Source organism: Haliotis cracherodii, unplaced genomic scaffold, assembly GCF_022045235.1.
Source record: "Haliotis cracherodii isolate W230 unplaced genomic scaffold, xgHalCrac1.p SCAF_16, whole genome shotgun sequence".
Taxonomy (NCBI): Eukaryota; Metazoa; Mollusca; class Gastropoda; order Lepetellida; family Haliotidae; genus Haliotis; species Haliotis cracherodii.
Window position 1 is genome coordinate 1,060,891 of NW_027266271.1, and position 23,729 is coordinate 1,084,619.

Consider the following 23,729-nt stretch of genomic DNA (forward strand, 5'->3'; position numbering starts at 1 on the left):
CAGCAGCACAACACAGTTTTGGTTAATGTAACAGTAACGAAACATAAATACGAAACTGACGTCAGTTACATAAGTATTAGCAACAAGATTCCTTCAGTTCAATCCGATAATTTCAGATATTTGTTTAGTTTTGGTCACTTGCATTCAGCAATTAGATCCTTACCAGACAAAAATCAGATTATATTTCTAAAACTCAATTTGTTACACAGAGTTTTCAACTAGTGTTTAGGAAGAGGCCTAATTTGAAACACTAGAAGTTTGGCAAATATTTCTTAGCTTGACTACAATAGATGAATATGTCACGTGTGTAAACATAACAATGCACATAAGCAACTGATAAATAAGTAACAAAATAAACTAGATGTTTTGACCCACATTAGGCCTATCAAGATAATATTGTACTTACAACAAACGAAAACTCCAATACCGATATTCCAAGACAACTTTAATTATGGATTTCCTTTCCTTTCACATGATTTTCACAAACAAAACTGAGTTTGATCATAAGATCCACATTTGTCCCATGTATTTTTTGTTTGGTGGATTTAGATACACTTAGCGCACATGTTTTAAAATACAATCTGGCATCCCTTCCCATTTTGTCCACACAAATCCTTCATCTGCTGCTACATTTAATATCCGTTTCTGCAAGTCCAAGTATCTAGGATCTCTCCAAATACTATGTCTTTTTAGCTCAGTACAGAAGTATTTCTAGCACTGTTTTCAAATCGACAAATTTCTGCAAAATGGTGGCCGCACCATTTCCTAACTGTGATTGCCTGCGTGGTTGATGCATGGTTGACAAAAGCAGCGTGAACAGATATATTTGCCTTTATCTGGTTCCACAATGAAACCTGGCTGTGACACTGATCCACTAATCCCAAGAATCGGCACTAAATTTGTCAAAGTTTCTGTTGCACTTGCAAGGAAGGGAAGAGAAGCACCATCTTGTTGATTCTAGTTGACAGTCAAAAAGATGTCATCTTGAATTAAAACTTTCTCCACGATAAAGTCATCAATGTCACAATCGAAATGACCAAATGCTCCCCTGATTATCTCGAACAACTCTACATGAAATTTAGCATGTCATGAAAATGTTTTGTTGCTCATATTGAATACTTGACAGTAAGCAACAATCCAACTTGCATGCGCACACGGGGCATGGTTGCTAGGAGAATGCGTGGTCAGAAAGGGGGCAAACCAAAAGGTTTTTTAAGTAATCAGAAGAAATTTGCAGTGCAATCCAAAAATACAATGTACAGCATGTTTTTTATAATAGTATTCACCAAAACATTTTAATGTTTAAATTAATTAATTTATTAATTAATCCCGAGGCCATAATCCTGCCCAAGTGGGTGGGTATTTCAAAGGAAACTTGTGATGATGCCATGAATGAGGCTGTATGTATTACATTGTTGAAATCAATTGACCAGGAAGATTGTTGAGGCATTGACATTATGACAGATGCTCCTCATGGATGGAGATAAAATGCATCTGAAAGCAACATTGTTGCTTTGAGCTGCAAGACCAAAAAATGTGTTCATGCTGAAGTAGTTACAAGAGATGATGATACTGTAGCCAGCGACCTGAATAATCTTGACCTAAATAATTTTTAAATCCATGTTCGCGCACATGACAGAATGAGTGTGAACAAACATTAATCTGGACATTGTTTCGAAAGTATGTGAGGCTGTCCATGTTTTATCTCAGTTCCCCATCTCCATTCTGATGTGAATTAACATAACGTTTCCATGTCTCTATTTTATCCTGCCGCTGTGTAAAATTGTGCACCGATCTAACAAAAGAAATTCTACAGGATCTTGATCTACCATTGCACCGTCATAAAAGAACCAGGTCAACATTATCTTTCTTCAGTTGTTTATTAAAAATTTGTTTCTGAAGCAAAGCGACTCCATCTGCGTCATAAATGAATTTATAGACTAGATTCTAGTAGCAAGTAAACTTTTTTTAAAATGTCAGAAAAAACTATTATTGAAATTATTGAAAGACATTTTTTAATAAATTTTATATTTTATTTCGTCCGCCCTATGTCTAGTTAGTAGAGGTTTGAGGCGAGAAATATGGATAGCCTTAGGCAAGTGACACTTCCCATGCCAATCAACAGGGAATCTGGGTCAGTGGGCACCACAAAATTTCACAGATTGAGTGATTTCGGCATGAGGAGATTTCGTCGTGACTTTGCCAAAACACATCGCTACATGGCAATGAAAACATGCGACAGAAAGGACCAAAACTACTTTCACCTGTTGAAAATATTTTTTATCATTACCACGGTTTTCACGGTCATTGTCATCTACGGTAGATTCCAGATGAAGGCAATACAAACACTGTTAAATCACCGATTGCCATGTATATTGTGAGAAATGCTGTTTATAAACTGCACATATACCTTACACCACAGGATTATGTTTGGTGCCGTTGTACATATTATGGTGTTTTGTTTATAAACATTTATATTCATCACGACAAACTATTTCGTTCCCGTCCAGAGAATAGGACAGAACTAATTCATGTGCTGGACTGTAATAAAAACATAAATCGTGGACATTCCACAGTAACATTTTATGAAGATGTGAAGACAACATGGCAGGTAGGTTTTGAAACCAAAGACCTTGCCATTTGTTGAAAAGTCTTGGAATCGTTTCATGGATACTTATTACCATTAAACATGACCTTGTTGTGAAACGGCCCACATGGGTGGTAGTTAACATGTCGTCACCCGTTTACGCATTAGCCAATGAAATTTGTTAGCATGACGTCATATTGATCTGTCAGATCACTCGTATAGGCTCCTCCCACTGAGAGTGTGGTAGTTCCTAACGCAAATGCCCCTTTAAATACTTATGTTAAACTCTATGAGAGACGTGATGTTTTTCTCGTTTCATGCATGCGCAGAGGTATATGGCTCCATTTGTGGTATTCCTTACAATAAGTTAGGAAGACTGACAATGAAGAAGGACATCTGTTGAAAACCTAACAGTGCTGACAGAGTGATGTTAAACAAATTACTGAAAAAAAACTTAATGTATAGAATGCATGATATAATAGAGATAAGATAAGGTAAGTAATTATGTTTTTTACACTTAAACTCTTCACAGGAGAGATATGTTTTTACCCCTTCATGTCAAGACAGAAGAGAAATGTTTATACCAGATCAAATGTGTACAGAAGTTTACATTTTTTTTTAAATTATTAAATGCTGCACTCAGAAATGTTCCAGCCGATTCATGTTGGACCTGAAAAAACAAATTGCATCTGGACCAGGCAAAGTGGTGACTGATTTCATAAGAAACGATCCATGTTGTTGGGGTACGATGACACACAATCAACAATCATGATGTTAGTGGGTTACAAATATAGAAGCAGCAGATCAAGGATTTTGAAAAAAGGGTATGGGCACTACCCAAGTCCCAAAGCAAATAAATAAACACAGAGGGACATCAGTTTGATGTGGATCTGGAAGAAGTTGAAAGTAAACAGACATAAAATGGAACAATGCACCAATAAATCAATGTCTCAATACACTGGTGAGCTTGAAATGGGAAGACAACTGATATATAAATATATGAGAAATCCTATGTGTAAACCATATCATTGTTGTAGACTGTCATGCAGTATCTACAATTCTTACTGTTATATATACATATATACTTACTGTGGAATAACTGGAAAGTTCTTATAAAACATGCTGATAGTCATGAAATTTCTAAGTTTAGACATGTTATTTTAACTATTAATTTTATTTTATTTCTAGCCATTGATGATATCTTTCTAAAAGAAAATATACCATACAAATGGATGATAGCATAAGCAACTTCCAGCACCATCAGCTTAGTATGACAAAAATGCAGCCAAGTCACAGAACCTTGACATCTGAACACCATTTATGACAGCTTTTACAACAAGAATGAAGCACGAGAGTCATATTCAGAATAAATCAAATTACATACCCTCAAATAATAAACTTGTCATGAACCAATATACGCTGGCTTCTTTTACAAAATCAGTGTTGAAAATTAAGCAAAGGGCCCTTATATGTTAAAATCTAAAGATTTAGTTGGCCCCGAGATAAAAAATACTATAGCAACAAACCCCATGGACCCCTGTAATTTTGAAGACAGCAAAATAACATTGTTTGATAACACAGCTCCGTTGTTCTGAAGTTTTTAGTGATGGGAGATAAATATTTGGTCTCAAACATTGGAACTTTTCCAAAAAATTGTATGTTTATATACATATTCTCACAATATGCATTTCTTCTTTCTTCTTTGATCCTATGTGGAAACATGCTTGAACAAAGTTTCCAGCTTCTAAAAAACAATTCACCCAAACACATCCGAGCATCACCATGTTAGGGTGAGCACATAACATGTGAGATAGAAAAAGTATATATTTACACAAAGAAAAAAGTTAAGCTCACCCCTATTTCTGAACCATGACAAATGGTAAAAATCATGGCATGGCATGACCACAGGAGTTGGGTGATACCAATGTCATGGGATAGAACAAACATTTGACAACAAAGAAAGAAGATTTTGGTGAGTTGTGATTGAAATTTACAGACAAAAACATCATGGTAACACAGGTACTGTTTTTGACCTTAGGCAATACCCCCAAAAAGTATGGAGCTGCAGGATTAAGTAAACGGGTTTGGTTTAATGTTTCATGTGAAAATGTTCCTTAAAGTCTCTCCATGACATGACACATGAAACAGATCAGTAGCGGGTATAACCGCCACGTGCCCGGATGACGCATTCCACCCTACGTCTCATGCCTCCAGTCAGACGTTGGATCTGTTGATGCAATGCTGCTTCCGATTGGTGTAAATCTTGTACAGGAGGATCTCGTGCCTGTAGGCACGGCTCCAGAATATCCCAAACATGTTCAAGGGAGTTCAAATCTGGGCTCATTGCTGACCAGGGTAGAGTCGTTATTGCATTAGCCCTCATGTAATCCACGACTGCATGCAAACGATGAGGACTGGCTTTGTCATCCATGTACTGAGGTCGAGTAGCAAGAGGATAGGTGTCAAAATGAGGAACAACGACTGGCCTCAAAACGTCCCACGGATGTACTGAGCCCCTTGTTAAGTTGCCCCTTATGGTGACCAAATCCAACCTGCAATCATGAGAGATACACCCCCTAACCATTACCGAGCCCCAAACATATGCAACAGTCGGTTTAATGTTCCTGGGGGTGTAGGCCGTGTTCAGGTGCCTCCAAACTCTCATTCTTCCATCAGTGACGTGGAGCAGAAAGCGACTTTCGTCTGACCAATGGATCAGTCTCCAAGTTCTCAGATTCCAGTTCTATCTCGCAATACACCATGCTAAAAGAGCTGCTTTGTGGGGATCGCTCAACAAGGGATGCTTTATGAATCGTCTAGCCCTCAGTCCTGCTGCTTTCAGCCGGTTCCTGACAGTTCTGGTTCTGAAACAACGATTGGGCAACCACAGCTGTTTCAGACGAGTACTTGTTAAAAAGGGTTCTCGGCGTATGAGGCGAAGAAGGTCCCCCTGTCTTCACGATGTGTCGTCACAGGAAGTCTTCTGGATCTGGTACGTTCCTGTACATCACTGGTCTGAGCATGTTTCTCGACTAAACGACTTACGACAACCTGATGATACCCAAAATTCTGACCAAAGGCATTACAAGACATTCCTGCGTTATGCATGCCAATTATTTGCCATCTTGTGGCGTTTGATAATCGCCTTCGTGCCATGGTCACGCAATGTCATGGAAAAACTGTTTAAAACCGAGCTTAAGAAAGCAATTTTAACATTTGGATATACTGCTTTTAGAGATAATCGAGGATAGCACGCTGAAAAGACAGGGAGCAATACCAAGTCAACTATCGTTCCACCGAAAGATGGCAATCAACGAGGAACAGTAGTGGTCCATGATAAATCAGTAGCTTCCGCACAAGATCTTTAAAAAGTCGATACCTATCAGGATCTCGTATTTGATCCTGGCTACGTTGATCCTTGTTAGTGGTAGATGACGAATTTGAATGAATCACCCAGGTGAGATTGGAATCACCACCATCGATTTGACAGCGACTGTGTCCTGGGGACAAAGTGACCCGAGTTCTGGAGGGATAATGGTGCACGTGCAGCAAGGTCTTACCTATAGCATTGAGTACAGAAATCTTCAATGAAGCCTCAAAACGACAATCCACCGTAGGCAGGTAATTAATCCATCTCAGTGAGTTGGCAAAATTGCTGACATCATTAAAAGATATAACATTTGGCCCGATGTTGATGTCAAGCCTGAGGAGAGGGGTGTCGATGTCACCTCCTATGATGATCCAAATTGATACCAATCGGTGCAGAATTAACATCTGGAGGAACAGGGACAGCTGAACTAAGAGGAACAGCCTGTGTGGGATCCATTTGAATTAGCAAGAGGAGGTACCACCAGTAGGCAGAAATATTCTGAAGGGCAGAGATCACTGACTGCACGCACAATTCTAGGTTTGGCACCAGATTGTAAGCCTGGTGTCCCATGAGGTAGATAGCAGTTGTGTGGCTGAAAGAGAGCTTGACAGGAGGGGTCGGCACGGACGGGGTAGGAGGAACCGTAAATGGTGATGAAGATCGGGAGCGACTTGGAGAACGGTGATTCATACAAGCAACTGACAGAGACAAACATCTACAAGAAGGAGAGGAACGTAGAGGCTCTTCACAGTGATGATCAAAGGGTTTATTCTGATAAAGAGAGTGGTATAATCAGTGCATGAGTCAGGAGTCAAGTCAGGATAGGACAAAGCATAAGGATAATTAGCCAAGGAGGATACGATTTCAAATGCGAGGGGTAGCTCTCCCAGGCATGTGGTGGTCTGCATAATCACTGTACCGATCCCAAGTGCACAAGTCTGGTCGATGATGATAATTGTAGGAGCAGGAACAAACCCGTTGACGATGTCGATCAGTGAGGACTTGGAGCAACCCGAACTAGAAGAACGTTTGACCATGTCTGTACAGGAACCATCTTCTGAGTCACGTTGAACAAGAGTGGTTTGAGAAAAATCAACAGTGTCCTTGTGAGAGCATCGATTCCTAGACAGCCAATCCCGAGGTTAGTGATTGTTAGATGATTGATCCTTAGATCCTCAGGAAAACAATACTTAGAGTGCCAATCATGTGATCGATTTTTTTCAAAATGGTGACTCTTGGAAGAAGTGCAAGACTGATCCTCACTGTCAATCCTAAGTAGAGGCGAACCCATTCTCCTAGTACCAGTGGAAACCTTATTTCTTACCATCTATGAAGGAGCACCAGTAAAGCTGGACGGAGAGGAAGGAACATCATCAACCTGAACATAACCCGAGGGTGCAAGACATGAAAGACGACTGGTAGCGGACAATCGAGGAGCTTTAAGTGAGTCGACAGAAGGTGTATCTGAGGCAGCTCTGGACAACGGAAGAGAGAACATGCGAACATCCAATGTAAAAAAAAGACGGGGGACCCAGATACTTTGACCCAGATTGTTGAGCCGTAACAGTTGGGACATCGTAACTGATGGCCGTGGAATGCAGGGAGGGTCAACGGTTGATACCGTCAAGACTGGCATAGACAACTCTCATTAAAATAACTATGGTCTGTCTGTGGGAGCAGGTTGTTCTAACGTTTCATGGTAACGAGTGCACTAGGATCGGGTGTCTGGTTCATTTTGGTGGGAACGTTGTCAGTAAAGAAGCTATCCGATATGCATTGTCTACAACAAATAAACACTAACAAATAAAAGACAAGGATGGTATGGTTGACATCAGAGGTGGTCTCATGGCTGTTAAGGTGAAAGAGATGGCCAACTTGGCTTCTTAGCCAAGGAAAGCCTTAGGTTAGACCACCAATCAATATTACGCTTATGGCAGTAGATAGGTAAATATTAAAGGCTTCCTCCGAGAGTTCAGAACACAAGGAACAGGTACAGTCCTTTGAACGAAGGCCATGTCAGTCACAGAAAAGGTCATGAGGGTCCACCAAGAAAAAAGTATGTCTGCAATTTATGCAGGGCGGCAGGTGTATGACAAAGGAGGAGGAACCTAATATTCCAAAATGTGGCGATTTCTACAGTGTGGCGATGAGAAAGAGGAGAGGTGAGGTGAGGTGAGGTGAGGTGAGGTGAAATGGGGTTTAACGTGAAAGATTATTGCTCTTATATAGCGACGTGCATGTACATGTGTGTGTTTATTAGGCTGCTTGTACTCGTCCGGACTGATGCCGATTTATAGTGCTAGCACATTGAGATACCATGCCGCAGTTTAAAATCAATACCCCATTCAGACACAGTATACTGACTCCGAGCCGACCAGTCCTTGTTTTAGCCCCTTAATGTTGAGCGCCAGACTGGGTAACAACAAGTACCATCTTTTAACGTCTTTTGGTATGACGCGGTCGGGGATTGAACCCCGGATCTTCCGCTCTCCGGGCGGATGCTCTACCACTAGACCATGGAGGCAGTCCGATGAGAAAGAGAATGATGTGGGAGGGGTAAGCATGTGATCTGGTCATGCAGGTCGCCATAGAGGCTAAGGTATCTGCACCCTACCTTTGAACCGTGGGATAAATGGATAGCATGGGATAGGATAAGTTTGGAATTTCCAAAATATTTTATATTTATATACTCCTATCTCACATGCCCTATGCCCAACCAATCATTCCTGAATCACAGCTCCTCTAGCATGTTTGCTCTGACAAAAGAGAATGATGTGGCAGGGGAAAGCATTTGATCATGTCGTGTAGGTCGCTATGCATGGGATTACGTTCGTGACCCATTTGTTTGAGTAGTGAAAATGGTGATGCTGGGATGTGTTCAGGTGAATTGTTTTGGGAAGCTGGAACTTTGTTCAAGCTCAGTTCCACATAGGATCGTCGGAGAAGAAATGCATGGTGTGGGATAGAATACATTTAAAAATTTATGACAACACAAACGGTTAAAAACAGCGACAGAAATGTTTATGGATCATTATGATAGTGAGAGAAACTATTTGTTAAGTACATCGAAATAAATTTTCTCTCTTTAAACAGATGAAGCAGCAGTAGTGAAGCAGACAACACTAAAAGAGTCCACAAGCTATCACCAGCAATGTATATTACCTTCAGCTTCTCCTCCTGTCAAAACAATTACACATGTAGGAAGATTATGTAATACATCATTATATTTTGTAATCTTGCAAAACTTCAACATGAATCAGAGCTACTGATATTATTTAGACTGTGTTTACAACATTAAGAGCCCTGTTCCAATAAATCCCCCATGACCAACTTTGTAAGGGCCTCCTTGTAAGGCAGAAAACAATAACATGACAATCTGTTCTGTTCTGTTCTGTTCTGTTGTATATTACAGATCTCTTACAGAAAACAGCAGTGTAGAAGGGGAATATAATTGTAACTATTATCAAAAAAGGATAATCTCAGACAAAACAATCAACTCATATATGGTTTTAACAAGCACTTATTTGGATAAATACAGTACCTGGAAAGAACCCACACAAAAGCACACAAAATCAGTCTATGTTAAGTAAACACAGTACCACAACTCCTTGTGTCAATACACACCAAGGAAGCTTTTTTGTACATTCACTGGTGGTGAGGATTGCCATAGGAAGAATCGAAGAAGATCCCTGTTTTTACAGATCATCTTATATCATTTGAAAAATAGATTAATCTCCCTTATCTTTTTAATAGTATATCTAACATATTTTTCTCCTCCACAAATACACAATTATTGAATTAAACGAATATAACCAAATGCAAATTTTTCAAGAGGAATACATTTCATCGGATATATCACATATCACTGATTATGACAGGAAATCCGTAAAGGATTTCTTGAAGATTGTCCAACCATTTTGAAGGCAATCTACTGACCTATTGATTAACAACTACTGGCGTAGGATGCGTCAGGACACCGACTACAATTTCCTATCATGTACAGGCCAGGGAAATCTAACATGGATGCTGACGCATTATCAAGATTACCAAAGGAAGATGGACTAGTTCATGGGGAGCTGAGTGCGATCTGTAATAAAGTCCAAGTGTCTAGTGTGGTAGAGACATTATGTCTATCTGAAGATACTGATGTACAAGATGATGAACCCGTAATGGATGACAAATGTAGGAACAATGCCAATGGAGTCATGCTCAATACAAGGAGTAGTATAGGTAATAGGGGTTCTGGACCACTTCCACTGGAGCCAAATTCATATACCTATACCACCACTACAGAGGGAATTTTTTATGCCAAAATGATGATGCAATTCAACGATAGTCATAACATTAAACTTAATTGTAATGAAAATATTCTCTATTATTTTTATTCATACATATACCATTATTTTTAACAAAGTGATATTCAACATTTTTACTAAGTTCTTCATTCATTTTACTAGGAGACCAGACTATATATACTCTTCTTGGTAATTGGAAAGAAACAATTGATGACCGTATTTGGTTGGTTTGATATCACTGATATAATATATACCTTGTGGTAGTTCTCTCCATTTGTTAATTTTGTCCCTGAGCATAAATGCTTCGATAGCTTTTTCGAGTTCTTCCTTTGGTGGTTCGTAATTTTCCATTATTATATACTTATGTAAGCATTCGTTTAAATGTGATCCAATGATAGGAAACAATCTATTTTTAATCTCCAACCAGTTCTATGGTTTTGGCACAGAATAATTGAGGCGCTTGTTGTCTCCCCTGTTCTATGAACTTTTTTTTCTCGTCTTCGCTAATACCACTGGTCTTACGAGAATTAGATCGAATCTCCTGCTTCATTGCATTGTATTTTGTGAGTTCTGACAACACTAAACGAAGCTCCTCCTCGAATATCTTACAATCAGCCAGTGCTGTTGAAATATGATCCTCAATGCTGTTCAACTTTGCTTCGGGGAGTATCCGAATATTATCATGTTTTAATGCTTTCTTTTGTAACTTACAAGAAATGAATTTTATCACTATTCCTGCCAGTCCTGAGACTCCAGACGCTATTTCCATGCCAAGTACGATAGGTGCGGCGATTATAGTTGATAATAAACCAACACCGGCTACACCGAGTCCCATGCCAGATGTTGCAAGCGCGGTGTCAACTCCGTCGAGAGCATTCACAGCTCTGCGATACTTTTTATACAATCCAAGTCTCAACTCCCTCTCCTTCTCTATTCGATGTTTTATGTCGCTTATTTGATGTAATCGAAATCCATCAACAGTATCCATCTTTTCATCGAGCGCCAGATATAAACTCATAGTGTATATTATTATATCATTATATCTTTAATTGGTCTTGCGTCAATGTTTCGAGAGTATATATCGACCTTAGTAAATGTATATTATACGGCATAAATATCTTAGTAAGAGAAATGTTGGGTTGCAACGGGTGATGCTCCCATATGAATAATACTGCAACGTTGATGCTCATGTTTCTAAAGCCATTTAATCGATGGACCTGGTAATATTTCAAAGGCATCTACTGGTGCATCTCCAAACAAGACTTCAATAATAAGCGTAGAAAGATTGGGTATTGCACTCAAGTTATCTTTAATATCATTGAATTCAGTTACCAAATTTAAACTAACGTTTTTTACTGCTGGACGACTCAATAACAAATGACCTGGGTTTTCTGGCAGGGGAGAGACAAACACACTTTTTCGTTTTGATGGGACATAAGCCCCGAGTATGATCCCACTATTTATTACCTTAGTTAAATTATGCGCCTTACCCATTATCACATAAGGTGGGTTAATGACGATATTAAGTAGCCACTCGATTTCTGCTTCGATCATAGTCCATTTATTATCATCGTTGCGAGTAAGATTATACGAAGTGTTTTTATTGAGTCTACTAACGTCGACATCACTTAAATCTCCTAGATTACCTGTGAATGCAACTTCTTTCCGCTTGTATTATCTTGTAAGTGTAAAGCGTACAACTTGCCATCGGTACCGGGTTTACCGAATCCTTCTGTGTCTCCTAGATCGGAGAGCGCAATTGTATTACATTGTCTGAGTGTTCCAGGGCCTGATGAATCAACCATTATTTATAATATGGAGAGTTACACTCAAGTATCCTATATGTACAGGTTGGTGTTTTAAATCTAATACAGAAATGTTGAGGTCTGAGATAATACCCTGCTTTAATTTTTTAACTTGTAATGTTGAGAAAGATTCCGTTCTACCGCTATTGTATTTTTCATCTTTGACTGGAATAGCTCTTAACAGAGTAGAAGGACTTTCTAGTTGAATATTATCCGTTGTACTGATTTGATCAAGATGGATGCACAACTCTTTATAGGGAACTAAATCGGGTAATTTAACTCCATGCTATGTTTTGTTGGGTCATATTATAACTTTTTGTCTAAGAAATCCAAGTGTGTCTGCTAAGTTCTCGTAAAGAATTAGGACCTTTTCTCCAGCACTTAAAATCAGCATCCCATCTGACTCATTTTGTGTGAGACTAGCTCCTGAAGGCTTAAAAATTTCATCATTGAGTGAGCATAGGCTGTAATACACATCAGATATAGTGTGCACGTCTCCATTTATCCATATCTCATTATCATATCTCGCAGCACCTATATTGATCCACCGTGGGTAATACGTTACATCGCAGATAGCGACTTCAAGTTGACCAGCCGAGTTATCAATAGTATGAAGCAGTTGAATAGACTGACCATTTGTTATTCCAGGGAGTGTAACATACATATCAAATATACAATGATACTATATCATAACTTAAATATGAAATCAACTTACATTACTAATCAGTTGATTTTAGTAAGTGCCTCTGGTGCTAATTTTGTTGTTGAATTCCCTGATATCTATGAAAAATACAGGGTCATGGCACCTAGCGATAAAATGGTGCACGATTGGTTTCACAATCCGATGCAATTTTGGCAGAACCAGTTAAACTTTGCCATATGGTGTGCCACAACAGGATGTGGTGTATCCCTTAACCCTTTGGCCCCGACAGCCCGATTTATCGGGCAGCATAAACTGTGTCCCAGTACCCGGCTGCCCGAAAAATCTGGCAGCTACTGTCCAAGTCCCACACACGGCTGCCCGATAAATTGGGCGGCACGGACGTGTTTACAAAATCGCTCTTTCTACTTCCTTTCTCGTGTGTAATCCCCCCCCCCCCCCCCCCCCCAGGGGTATTAATATGTTGTTCATCTATTATTTTCTGCTTTTTTTTAACTCTTCTTTATGGAGGAAAAAATGGTTATATATCTTCTCTGTGATGTCATTCTTATAGTAGCTGTGTTCAGGTAATGTGATAAATTACTATTTAAAAACTTAAATACTTAATTCTTGTTTCAAATCCTGAAAAAGAACAAAATAAATCAAATATTTGTGTTTTTACCTGTGTTAACAAGTTTACCTGCATTAACAAGTTTACCTGTGTTAACGAGTTTACCTAAGAGGCTGTAAGTGTATCATAAGTAATATGTGACATCAGTATAGAAAACAAAGTCAGTACCAAGGGTTGTAAACTTGCTTATTTGTTTACAGATGTGCATGAAGAGAATTTACCTGTAACACCTGGGATTACCTGTGCCGTCCAAGACGACAAGACCACTGTGTTATGTTTACCTTGTATCTGTGATTTATTTTTGTGATTTTTAATACAATTTGAGCCAAAATTCATTGTCTGTTTTCATTTATTCAGTGTTTTCAAGTTTTATTTCACTTGTAAACACCTGTAATTAGAAAATAACAAAGGTTAGAGACAATAACAACAAAGAATATAACAGTATACTTAATCCTCTTTACAATGGTATATGATAAATGTATATTAAAAGCAAGTTTCTGGTAGAAAAAGTGCATAAAAAATGATAGTGTGATTTTCCAATAACACTGCCAGGGAGGCCAGTGTGCAGGCCTTGTCAGTGTCAGGGACTGCAGGGTTTCAAGGGGCATAACTCTGGGGCAGCTAGGGATGAAAGAGTTAATGCCCCAGGATTTGAACTAAATAAGCCTGTTTTATCATTTCACGTGTACTATCAAATTAGACGTATTCTTAAAGAAATTAGTGCCCCATTACCACAGGATCGAGCATGGAATGCATCAAAAATCCGCACAATAGGTTCGCGTATGAACATATTTGTCAGGAATTTAATATTTCTACGAGTAAAGATTGGCTTATTAAAGGACTTAACCATGGCCTAGGATTGTAAGATTGCATAATCTTAATCATGGCTGGGAACTTTCGAGTAACGATTGGAGAGGAGATCTTATAAGTTTTAAGGGTGGTTTAGCTTATATTGTTACAAAATTTGTGCAACTGAACGATACCGCAAACGCTTGGAATGAATTTCTATATGATAAAACAGAAAATAATTTTACTAACCCAGGAGTTGTAAGAGTTAATGAATCAATAAGAACTTATGTATGGGCAATTCTTGGTGCACAATTGCAAACACGAACGGGAATAATTGGTTCTGGGACGGCGCTCGATGCACAAAAACAGTTTGTCACAAACATAGAGGATGCTATCAATTCACCAGTTGATATACCATCTTCTATATAATTTGCTATATCTAAGCCTATATATAAGCCTTTTTCCTCTCATAAATAATTTGAAACCGTTTTTTGTCATCACCGTGACTCTGACATAAACAGTAACTACCTTCGACCCCAATCCCACATACAGAACACGAATAATTAATATGCCCTTTTCTAACTGCAATGGAATGGATTCCACAAAAATCCGCCATACAGCTTTTTCCACAATTTTGTGATTGGCCCATGCGTATGAATTTACATCTTGATCTGCCCCTCGCCATTGTGATTAATATACACTTCTAGTATCATTTGTCTAAATGTGTGTCATCAGCCGGGTCTCTGCCCAGCCTAACATGAGCAGTCAGCCAGTCAGCGTGACATAGCTTAGCAGTCAAGGTTATTATTAATAGCTGATATGACTCAGCCCGACATCGTGTCTTGTCAGGTCATAGCTTATGTGTAATTGTATAGCTGAAAATAGCAACTACTGACAACCCAATAACTATAAATACTGTCTTGCGGTCTTTCAGAGCCACAGACTGTGTATAAAACTGAAAGAGTGTTGGCCTTGGTATTGGGTCATGTGTCTTTACGTAAACAAGGAAGTATTCGTGCATGGCACATTCAATATCCTTAAACGTCTGAATTGAATGTCCTTGTTTCCGCAGTTCATCATTAATAAAATCTAATCTCTCCTGGCCCATTGTGGCTGGGCTGTTTCGAGTTGTTCTAATGCTTTATTTAGTCGTTTACGCTCCTCTTCAATTTCTTTAGCGTGTGATTCCCTCAGAGTAGAAAATAAATAATTACTCCCCGAAAAAGCTAGAGCATTAACAATAGCTCCATCCACCATCATCACAATTGATGCCATACTATATGTTTATAAAATATTCAAATGTTTAATTCCTTCATTATGTCTTCTGGGATAAGCCCTTGTTTGATTAGCATATATTTTGTAGCCAATTGCTAGGCCTACATCTAGAGCCATCATTCAGATATCATAAGCATTAAAATCTAGTTTGGGTGGTGTGGCTTAAGTAATCATTTTAGCTATATGGGCATAGCCAATGGCCAAGCCGCTGACCACTGCTGAATGATACGTTGCGTTTACCAAGATTTAAATGGAGTAGTCATTGCTTTTATAACATTACATGAGGGCTAAACTCTAATTGAACCTCATCTAATTTTTGAAGTTGTGGTGTTTTTCTCTTTTCCAGTCTTATAAAACCATACCGCTGCTATAGCAACAACCCCTAGTACATAGGGAGCCCAAGTTTTAATCGGGCTACATTCAGTGTTTGAATTGTAGGACTATGCCTTCCTCACTAGTGCACCCTTCCTAACGGCTGCGACTTTTCGAGGATTCTTAGTCACTCTGACTTGTGGTGATTGTGCAAACACTTGTGTTAGTGGTGCAATTGCTTGTGTTTCCTCATTCACTTGTTGTATTTCCATCTCCATTATTAGTAAGTGGGCACGTATGTTTAAATTGACAATACCTAGCCGTTATTAGAGCGGTGGTCACCGGCGCTAAGAACATTCCGAATCTATGATAAAACTCACAGCTTACTGCGCTTATAGTGTGTTCGTTGAATGGGTCATTCTCGAGAGATTCTCATAAATACGGGTGATTTTCTGCCGGGATAGGAAGAAACATACTAGCTACAACTGTGTATAGTTGTAACATAGCCGAACCTATTGTTTTAGTCATGGTAGCTCCCAGTCTAGATTCGTAACACGTGTATAGTTTTTTAATTTCATCGTTGATCATGTTATCAATTTTTTCAGTGGTATAATTTTCCCCAAAATATTGGGAACATTTTTCACCGGCTACCAAAGCCGCAAGTCTTTCTCTATGTTTATCTAAAGATTTATTTACCATAGGTTTTGGCTCATCTTAGAGCAGTTGTTCGATAAGTTCATCGCATTCCATAATGTATTACCTAAGGAGATATTTAAGTCTAACATAATGAAATATTGCTTATCCAAAACAGCCTGAAATAATAAACTGTTGCGAAAGAATGAGGATTTCAAACCACATTATTACATAAAAACCGCTAATGTTCAATTTTTCACATTTTTGCTTTATTTGCTATAATTTGCAAAATTTTGCTATATTTTTGCTAAATTTGGTGGTTTTTTTTGGCTATATTTTTGCTCAGCAGTTGATAGATTTTTGCTAAGCAATTGCATAAGCAGCTGGTTGATCGGTTTTTAATACGAGTTTACAGTGCGTAGTTTCTGCTAACAGTTTTCTGACTTTATCTCGCTTGAGCTTGGTAGAAATAACATCATTTTCTCGTAGACATTCCTCACATGAATCTCGGTCTTTGCAATGAAACAGGGCTACCCATTTGGTCTGCTCTCTCAGATCTTTCAGGACAGAGTTGTATTTTTGAGTAAGTACCCAAATGCTATGCTCCATATGCCGTCTGGAGAATGCTAAATATGAAAGCATATCTTTTATTTTTGGTAAGTTCTTTACTTGCACTGCAGTCGTCTATTATGAAAAGGGTTGATTCTCATTTGTATTTTTCATGACATACTCGTAAACAGTCTTGTATCGATAGCCTGGATCAACTTTGTACACCCCGGGATCATTCATTACCCAATCTCTTGATGTTTTATAAACGTTTATAGTTGGTCACAGAATAATAATATGACTGAAAACATTCGGATGACTTTGTAAAATTTCTAGAATAGAAGCTGTTTTTCCACACAACCCATTTGCCTGCAGATGATAGTGCAGTGCGGTTCTTTAGGTAAAAGATTATTAATAGATCGCTTGCACGAATCTTCCATTCTGTATATTAAGTTGCGCATCCATAATCACATACAAATAAATGTTTAATTTACCACCCAATTCCTGGAGCTTCGTTATCTGTATGGTGACACCCTCCCTAGCATTTTCTATTCTCCTCCCACTGCCATGTAGTTGGTCATCGTCCGTTGTTTGCATGTCGAGCCATAGCGCGTACTTCGTGGTGAGGTATTCACCCATCGATACACTCCCGAGAGACAGATCTTTCACGACCGCATTAACTTCCGGGGAGCGTTTTATAGAAGGAAGTTTTTTAATCTCATCCCACTGTTGATATGCTCGCATGCCTTGACTATATAGTTGATTAGGCACGCCCTCGATAGTCAATTCTACTTTTGTAATCTTGGGATTGTAGAATGCCTCGGTATCTCTTGCAAATGCTTCAGAGGGGTCCTCGAACAACATTAAAATACCCTTCAACGATCTCGCTGGGACATTTAGATTGAAATTCCACGTCGTATTTCTTTTGTTCCTGGTGATCTTTCGGTGTCGAAGCACGCGTTCCTACAAAATGGATAAACTTCCGGCATACTGGTTATGAATTTGTCTGGCTAATTCAGGATCTGTTATCATATCATACTCCAGTGAGATATTATCAATAGAAAACCTAGCCATTTCACCCTCAGCAAGTTTGATTACTCTGCCATTGTCATTAAAAGTGAGTTCTAGTTCTAACCTATGACCTAGGGATACTTGATAGAAGGGCATGTGACTATCTAGTAATTCAAAGTCGAGCAGAATATAGAATCGGTTACCAAATGCATCAGCAACAGCCTTATCTTCTACGATGGTATTATCGCCACTATCAGCACCCACACGCAGTCTCAATGTGTTCCGATTACAAATACCTTGGTACTGTAAGTTTTCTCGTTCTTTAGCCGTTCTCCAGAGATCAATGTAATAGAAGTATACATCGCTGTCGTCAATACTCAAAACCTCATTACCGCTAATTTTAATTGCGATTTTCTTAACAATAGCACGACCTATGTTCTGAACAAGCTCCCTGTTAGCGTCGGCAGAAGTCAATAAATTGTAGCAATGATCGTAGCAATTGCAGGGTTGTCGTACTTATCCGTTAAAGATTATTTATCCAAATCATGAGTAAACCAGCCACGACTCCACTTACTATAAGCGCTGTTTTTTCATCAATATGTTGTTGATTTCTGGCTGCAATATGTGGTGGTACTTGTTGTTGTGCGTCAGTAGATGGCTCTGGTGACTGTGGTTTTACTATTCCCGTTTCGCCTGTGTTTGTTTGCGTTATTAATTCGGTGTTAATATCTGAATTTATACCTGTTTTTTGTTGATCGGTAGCAATAACAATTTTATTATCATAGCCGATCACTTGACCAATCTTAAGTTCCATATTACTCGGAGACATGTATAGTCCTGCCCCATAAACGTAGTCTACTTTAGATTGAGCGACTGTAATACATCTTGATAACGTTTTATAGAAGATGGTATGTCAACTGGTGAATTAATAGCATCCTCTGTTTCCTGGGTTAGTAAAATTATTTTCTGTTTTATCATTAAGAAATTCATTCCAAGCATTTCCAGGTGGTTGCTCAACCTTTTGGATGGTGAAAGCAGCATCAACCTTAAAGTTCATATGATCTTCTCTCCACTCGTTACTTCAGAGAGCAAAGCTCGGAAGAAGCCGACCTCTTTTCAGTAAATCATCCCTGACTTCAGAGTGTGCACCAGCGTACGGAATAGCTAGACCATGTTTAACTCCCCTTAGATGCCAATCTTTACTTGTAGAAATACCAAATTCCTGACAAATTCGTTCATATGCGAACCTATTGTGCGGTAATGTGGCACTAATTTCTTTAAGTATACATCTGATCTGATAGTACACATGAAATGATAAAACAGACTTATTTAGTTCAAATCCTGGGGCATAAAGAGATACACCACATCCTGTTGTGGTACACCATATGGCAAAGTTTAACTGGTTCTGTCAAAATTGCATTGGATTGTGGAACCAATCATGCAATATTTTATCGCTAGTTGCTGTGACCCTGTATTTTTCAAAGATATCAGGGAATTTAACTAAAAACTTACAACCAGAGGTGCTTACTCAAATCGACTGATTTGTAATGTAAGTTGATTTCATATTTAAGTTATGATATAGTATCTTTGTATATTTAATATGTATGTTACACTCCCAGGAATAACAAATGGTCAGTCTATTCAACTGCTTCATACTATCAATAACTCGGCTGGGCAACTTGAAGTCGCTCTCTGCGATGTAACATATTACCCTCGGTGGATCAATATAGGTGCTGCGAGAAGAAATAATAGGTTAATACTAGGTGAATACGCGCACACCATATCTGAAGGGTATTACAGCGTATGCTCACTCAATCGCTGGAGAAAAGGATGTAGTTCTTCTAGGGAACTTAGCACATACACTTGGATTTGAAAGCGTAGGAAAAGAAATTGATATACCACCCTACACAACAGTGCATGGAGCTAAATTGACCGATTTAGTTCCCTTTAAAGAGTTGTGCATCCATCTTCATCAGATCAGTACAACGGATAATATTCAACTCGAAAGTCCAACAACTCTGCTAAGAGCTATTCAAGTCAAAGATGAAAAATGCAATAGCAGTAGAATGGAATCTTTCTCATCATTACAATATAAAAAATTAAAGCGGGGTATTATTTCAGACCTCAAAATTTTCTGTATTAGATGTAAAACACCAACCTGTACATAGAGGATACTTGAGTGTAACTCTCCATATTATAAATAATGGTTGATTCATCAGGCCCTGGAACACATAACCTTAGATATAGTAATACAATTGCGCTTTACGATCTAGGAGACACAGAAGGATTCGGTAAACCCGGTACCGATGGCAAGTTGTACGCTTTACACTTACAAGATAATCTATACAAGCGGAAAGAAGTTGCATTCACAGGTAATCTAGGAGATTTAAGTGATGTCGACGTTAGTAGACTCAATAAAAACACTTCGTATAATCTTACTCGCAACGATGATAATAAATGGACTAATATCGAAGCAAAAATCGAGTGGCTACTGAATATCGTCATTACCCCACCATAAGTGATGACAGGTAAGGGACATAATTTAACTAAGATAATGAATAGTGGGATCGTACTCAGGGCTTATATCCCATCAAAACGAAAAAGTGTGTTAGTCTCTCCCCTGCCAGAAAACCCAGGTCATATGTTATTGAGTCGTCCAGCATTAGAAAATGTTAGTTTAAATTTGGTTACTGAATTCAATGATATAAAACAGAACTTGAATGCTATACCTGATCTTTCTACAATTATTATTGAAATCTTGTTTGGAGATGGACCAGAAGATGCCTTCGAGATATCACCAGGTCTATCAATTAAATGGCTCAAGAAACACGAGTGTCTACGTTGTAGTAGTATTTATATGGGAGTAATACCCATTGCAACCCTTGAGGAGGTCCAAGTTGATAAAAGTGAAAGAATTTCTCTTACTCAGATATTTATGCCACATAATATACATTTACTTAGGTTGATGTATACTCTCAAAACATTTAAGCAAGATCAATTAAAGACTATTATATGATATAATAATATACATTGTGGGATTATATCTGGCATTCAATGCATCTGAAAAGATGGATACTGTTGATGGATTTCTATTACATCAAATAAGCGACATAAAACATCGAATAGAGAAGGGGAGGGAGTTTAGACTTGGATTGTATAAAAAGTATCGCAGAGCTGTGAATGCTCTCGACGGAGTTGACACTGCGCTTGTATCAGCTGGCATGGGACTCTGTGTAGCCAGCGTTAGTTTATTATCGACTATAATCGCCACGCCTATCGTACTTGGTATGGAAGTATCATGGTATAACATTTATACTAAGTTATCTTATAATAATTAGATCTACATCAAGTGCTTTTATGAGTTATCATGGTGTAATATTTATACATCATTTCATATAATTATAGTTTAGCCAGTAATAATTATCATTAGGTAAAATGCATATATAAAATATCAGTAGTTTCATTTATAGCTTTTTAGATAGTTGCTAGCCTAAGGTAATGGGAGCACATCTTCTAGACATACTATTCAATAAAACAAGAGTTACGTCTACATAGTTAATTGATTTGAAGCTTTTAGATAAATGCTAGCCGAAGGTGTCAAGATCCCATCTCCCAGACAAAGGATATGTCTACATAGTCTTATAGATTACCTGGAACTATTTATTTAAGTATATCGGGGTATATTAGAATAACATTACTTCAATTAAGACTCATGAAGGATTAGCCCCCATACAAGCTCGTCTATAGTGCATTAAGGATTAGCCCCCACACAAGCTCATCTATAGTGACACCATAATCTCTTTCAAAGCATCCAGTAAATATGTCAACAAGATTAGTGCCAGTCCAACAGGATTAACAGGGTTTAGTATTCCTCTCTGTCTAGCCATCCACTTAGCTTAGGACACAACCAATCGTGTATCAACCAATCACATTCCTTTTTATTGTTCAATTTTTTGTTAAATACATACTGTAGCCAAGTTTTGGGCAGAGAAGGGGTTTGACTCTCTTACCAAGCAGACCTATCTCCCACAGCCCAGAGTGTGTACCGACTCTCTGTGGCACCCTCAGTTATTTTCTAAGTATATTGTAAATTGTTAATTGTTCTTGTAAATAAAATTGTGATTAGTCTCCTGTGACTCTGGCTCTTTGCTGACTAATTCCCCAAGAAAACCAGCACGTCATTTGGAAGGTATTGTTCACCCAGAACAGTTCCATGATAGAAGTAGCAGCCAGAGTCTCAGGACTGGCAGGAATAGTGATACAATATATTTTGCAAAAGAAAGCATTAAAACATGATAATATTCGGATACTCGCTGAAGCCAAGTTGAACAGCACTGAGGATCATATTTCAACAGCAATGGCCGATTGTAAGATATCCGAGGATGAGTTTCGTTTAGTGTTGTCAGAACTAACCAAATACAACGCAATGAAGCAGGAGATTCGATCTAATTCTCGTAAGAACAGTGGTATTGGCGAAGATGAGAAAAAAAAAGTACATAGAACAGGGGAGAACAAGCGCGTCAATTATTTCTTGCCAAAACCAAAGAACTGGTTGGAGATTAAAAATAGATAGTTTGATCACATTTAAACGAATGCTTACATAAGTCTATAATAATGGAGAATTACAAGCCAATCAAAAGGCGAGAATTACCATAAGGTATATATTATATCAGTGATGCCAAACCAACCAAATACGGTCATCAATTGTTTTTTTCCAATTTCGAAAAAGAGTATACAGTCTGGTCTCCTAGTAAAATGAACGAAGTAAAAAAACTTCTTCCTCGGGATATAACACAGTGCTGGTAAGTAGGAGGGGTGTTCATTAAAGATTTCCCCTGACCCACTTCCGATGGACCTAGTGGAATGAAACTTGGCATAGCTATTAGTCTTTCTCCACATAGGAACCACCAAGAGTTACACACTTCTCCCATCGTTTTATGCAACTATGGAGACCTCACTTGTAAAAGCCCTCATTTTGCGTCTCAAACCGGGACTTGACTTCAGAAATCAGTGTTTCATCATCTGTGAAACGTTTTCCCTTCAAAAATGACTTCATGGTTGGAAAGAGGTGGAAGTCAGATGGTGCAAGGTCAGGAGAGTAAGGAGGATGTGGAAGGATTTCATAGCCATAGGACCGCGCTTCTGTTTGGACAACATGAGAGTTGTGTACTGGAGCGTTGTCTTGCAGGAGACGAACAGCCTTGGTCAGCATGCCACGCCTCTTAATCTTGATAGCGTCCCGCAATTTCCGCAGCAGTGAAGCATAATAAGCTCCTGTAATTGTGGTACCCTTTGCCAAGAAATCCATTATCACTACTCCGTGCTGGTCCCAAAACACCGTGAGCATGACCTTGCCTGCAGAGGGTTGGACACGTGCCGGTCTCCACTTGATGGATAGTGTCCTCATCAATGGCTGAATGGGGGCGACCAGGAATGGTAGCTGTTTCCACAGATGTCCGACCACACTTGAACTGGCGATGCCAGTATTTAACAACGTCATATGATGGGGCATCTTCCCTAAAAGTTGCTTTCATTTCATGGAAAGTTTCTTTTGGTATGCGACCTTTCAAATATAAAAACCTAATCACTGCTCGGTATTCTACTGGCTCCATTGTCACTCCCTAGTCGATCATAACACCTGTAAAAGTGGTAAGATTAATAGTTCGGTGCTGCAAATTCAGACATAACCCATAGATACATGTATCATTACACATGTGAAATTTCAACCAAATATGATAACCCTAAGTTGTTGAGGGGAAATCTTTAATGAACACCCCTCGTATATTTGCCACATCGCTTGTTTCTTTAGCCAATCCTTGGCCACATCTTTAGATA

General features: G+C 38.7%; 1 protein-coding gene across 1 annotated transcript in view; it reads right to left on the bottom strand.

Moving 5' to 3' along the window:
* LOC139463725 (outer dynein arm-docking complex subunit 4-like) overlaps positions 1 to 23,729 on the bottom strand; it is a 220,632-nt gene that overhangs the window by 139,141 nt on the left and 57,762 nt on the right. The window lies entirely within an intron of this gene.